Below are 4,537 nucleotides of genomic sequence, written 5' to 3'. Positions count from 1 at the left end.
CATGCCATTCCATTCCATGAAACAAACATGTTTTGGTACAATCATATCTTGTCTTTGTTTTTAGAATGGTATAAACTATTTGAAGTATGTTATTAGTGTTATTTTATTTTAAATAATGAATAAAAGAATGAGAATGAGAACAATGATTGTTACATTATCCATTTTTAGTGAACCATCTTTAGTGGTGCTTTTAAAACAAGCAACTATTTAACTGCAATTAAATGCATGTGTGTGTATTCACAAATTAAGTGCAAATAAGAATCAATTAAACATATGGAATTTCTTATCCTATCTAATAAAATAGTAATATGCAGATTGACCATCACTTCAACACACAATATGGCTGCCCCCATGTGGACACAAGATGGCCACCACAAGATGGCCAGCAGGGGGGCAGTTGGGAGGCACCAGGCCTGCAAGGGAGGGCAGTTGGAGGCAATCAACCCTGCAGGGGAGGGCAGTTAGGGGTGACCAGGCCGGCAGAGGAGGGAAGTTGAGGGCAAACAGGCTGGCAGGGGAGCAGTTAGGCATCAATCAGGCTGGCAGCGGAGTGGTTAGGGGGTGATCAGGCTGGCAGGCAGAAGCGGTTAGGGGCAATCAGGAAGGCAGGCAGGCGAGCAGTTGGGAGCCAGCAGTCCTGGATTGTGAGAGGGATGTCCGACTGCCCGTTTAGGCCCGATTCCACTGGGATCATCCCTCGAGGGGTCCCAGATTGGAGAGGGTGCAGGCTGGGCTGAGGGACACCTCCCCCTCCATGCATGAATTTCGTGCACCGGGCCTCTAGTATATTACATAATACCTTAGTGGACTGTGGGTTAGAACCCCATAACCAAATATTAGTATATGCGCAGCAAAATGTATGTATAAAAACACAAAATCTAATGAGTTCAGGTCAGATATTTTTGTTGTCAAATGAGTTATCAAAAGAATTAGGTTTTTAGAGCTTTTGGATTTCAGAATTATTGAAAAGAAATCATGTTCATGTACTATGCTTTAATAGATAATTCAGAATTTGTGAATTTTTCTAGTTGGTTCATCTTTGTCATGCTTCAGACTTGCACACAGTAGAAGCTTATTAAATTTTGAAGTGAACTATTAAATCATACGCAAGAAATGTTCATAACTTCTGCACATATAACCAGTTACACATGTAAAATACAGGGTGGGACAAATGTAGGCTTACAGTTGTTTGTATGGAAAATAATACAATAATTAATAAATAATAATATAAGAATAAACTGTTTCACACACTCACAACTGTCAATCTACATTTGCCCCACCCTGTATTTACAACAGTGTTTGGCACATAGTAAGCACTTGATAAATGTCACCTTTTATTTTTGTTTTATTTTTAGAATTACTCTTATAACCATCAAGTTGCCAAGAAGCCAGTTTTAATCCCCATAGTGTGCCAAAAGCTAATTTTGATACTAGCCATTAGAAATGGTCATGACTCTTTGAAATGGTCTCATTCTTAGAGTCAAGGAAGAATGCCTTAATATGACAAACAGAAGGAGATATAGCTCTTGGGAATAGCTGGCAATGGCCTACATCATCTAACCAGATGGGTAGGTGCTCAATGAGGGTGGGCTGTCACATCTCAGCAGCAGTTATCACCAGGAACAGTAAATGCATGTGCACAGGTTGGCTCAGTGGATAGAGCAGCGGCCCACAGACTGAAGGGTACCGAGTTTGATTCTGATCAAGGGCATGTACCTCAGTTATAGGTTCCCTGGCTCTGGTCAGGGTGTGTACAGGAGGCAACCAATCGATGTGTCTCTCTCACACCAATGTTTTTCTCCGTCTGTCTGTCTGTCTGTCTCTGCCCCTTTCACCCTCCCTCAAAATCAATGGGAAAATATCCTCAGGTGAGAATTAACAAAAAAAGTTTTGGGCTTCTTAGCCTGTTATATATGAAATGATTATTAGTATCATTGTTTTTGAAAAGATTTTTTGGTAATAGCTTTATTGACATATAATTACTACATAATTCATCCATTTAAAATGTACAATTAACTGATTTTTTTCATAAACCCAGAGTTGTGCAACCATCACCAGAGTTAATTTTAAAACATTTTTGTCACCCCAAAAAGAAATCTATTACTCCCAACATCCCTCCCGAACCCCACACCACCTGAGTTCTAAACAACCACTAATCTATGTTGTGTCTCTATATTTGCCTATACTGGGTATTTCATATAAATGGAATCATATATATGAATCATATAATATGCTGTCATTTGTGACCTGCTTTCTTCAATTAATATGTTTTTAAGGTAGTACCATCATTTTAATAAAAGTGTCCCAGTATGTAATAAATACTAGCTCATTGTACATTTCAGCTCTGCCTTTATTTTTTGAAATTATTTCTATATTTATTGGTTGCTTTATTAAAATTATTAGTTTATACTTTTAAGTCATAGCTATGCAAATAAAATAAAGAAATATGCTTGTTATTCAATTTGCTTCACTAACTTTGGTTTGACAAATAAGACAAAAAAAACACACAGGAATACAGTTGACATATAAGCAGACTGTGTAAGAAATATTCCTCAAAATATTTGAAACCTAAATTTGCTTATGTAATTTCATTTTTATGAAATATTACACACATAAAAATCTGTAGTACAATTTTATGTATGTGGAGCATTTGTCATTGAAACAAGAAATTCATTGATTCAATTAATATTGTACAGTTATTAGTGCATTTTAATGATATAATAAGTTAACTATAGTTTAGATGATCAATAACTTTTTTCCTGAAATATTTATGCTGTTTCAGGCACTGTTAGGATTAGAATTATCAACAATGAAAAGAAAGCAGGTTCACTCTAAAGGAAGTTATCATCTAAAAGAGTAGAAAAGCCATTCCACTGTGACACAGTTTGAGACGTCAGGCCACAGTGCAGCAATGGACAAAAGAAGAGCACCTTAGGCAGGTTTCATAGTCAGAGAAGTCTTCTTCAACCAGACAGAAGGAATAATTGGACCAACGAAAAGAAATGAGGCAGACATGGAAGAGTTCCCAGCAGAGGAGATGGCAGTGAAAAGACCTAGAGGTTGTCCACATAAGAAATGTCCAAGCCTGTAGAAAATTTTCTAAGAGTTTACTTTATGGTGAAAAAAATTTAATTTTTTTTTAAAAAAAATTTATTTGAACCAAATTGATGACATATACTGGGAAGCAAGATCTCAATGCCCCCTCAGCTCTGCCCATTCCAATGCTCTGTCAGGTCAGCAGCTTCTGGGTGGTGCGATATGTGAAGCAATCGTCATGGGCCCACTTTTCAGATAAGTGGGACCTTAGTCTGATGTGATAATGTATGGCATGTTGTGCTGAGTAACTGCAAGAAAGGCAAACCCATACCAGTATATGTGTCTATTCCTGCCCAAATTAACAGTTGACCTTTTCAATCTAGTCAACTTGCCACCAAGGAGCCAATTATCCTCAAAGGACAATATTTTATTAATGACTCAAGTGTTGGTCTCTTCTGAATGTAGATTTGACTTTCTTTTTTTAAAATTTCTTTATTGATTAAGGTATTACATATGTGTCCTTATTCCCCCATTACCCCCCAACCACCTCCCCCATTCATGCCCTTACCCCCCCTGTTGTCTGTGTCCATTGATTAGGCTTATAAGCATGCATATAAGTCCTTTGGTTGATCTCTCCCCCTTACCCCCACCATCCTCTACCTTCCCTGAGGTTTGACATTCTGATCGATGTTTCTCTGTCTCTTGATCTGTTTTTGTTCATCAGTTTATGTTATTCATTATATTCCATAAATGAGTGAGATCATGTGATATTTATCTTTCTCTGCATTATGCTAGATTTGACTTACAAAGGTGAACATTCAGCCTTAATAAGCGGGAGCCCATGCTGCTAGGTCTAAGCACAGACTCCATTCTTGCTACCATGACCACTTGCTCATGTGTCCTTCATGCCAGAACGGGATGGCATTGACAGAGGTTGTTTGATGCCAACTGGTGGGGTAATTTTTCTATTTGGTTATTTAGTGCCTCTTCTGAGGTAGCTTTGGCAGCATTAATAAAAAAGACCTTCTTACTTTGTGCCCTCTCCCATATGTTTATCCTCTGCCTCTGTCCCAGACTTCTTTGTCCTAAATCATCCTACTTTCATACCCCTAATCAGATAACCATACCATTCACCACTGCACAAGTCTGTATATTTTAACTTCATTCCATTTATCTTTCTACATAAAGTAAATTACCAAATTGCTCAAGAAAAAACAGAACTGGATAATAATTAAAGCAGTAAAAACAGATTTTACTGAAATGAAGGAAAAGAATCCTCACTATAGAACTGAGTTTAATTCCAAATCAACAAGAAAAAGTGGAGATTTATAACAAAGCAGCAAGGTGGGACCAATGGGTAGAAAATTACTAAAGGGAAATATCAGGGGATTCTGGCTAAACAGACCTAAAAGGATTCTGCTGAAAGTGGGCCAGGGAAACCAGATATTACCAGGGAGATGATAAGGGATGAGTAATTTGGTCAAATATCAAGAGTTGGGCA

The sequence above is a fragment of the Cnephaeus nilssonii genome (genome assembly GCF_951640355.1).
Source record: "Cnephaeus nilssonii genome assembly, chromosome: 13".
Taxonomy (NCBI): Eukaryota; Metazoa; Chordata; class Mammalia; order Chiroptera; family Vespertilionidae; genus Cnephaeus; species Cnephaeus nilssonii.
Note: the sequence above shows the minus strand (reverse complement) of the source record.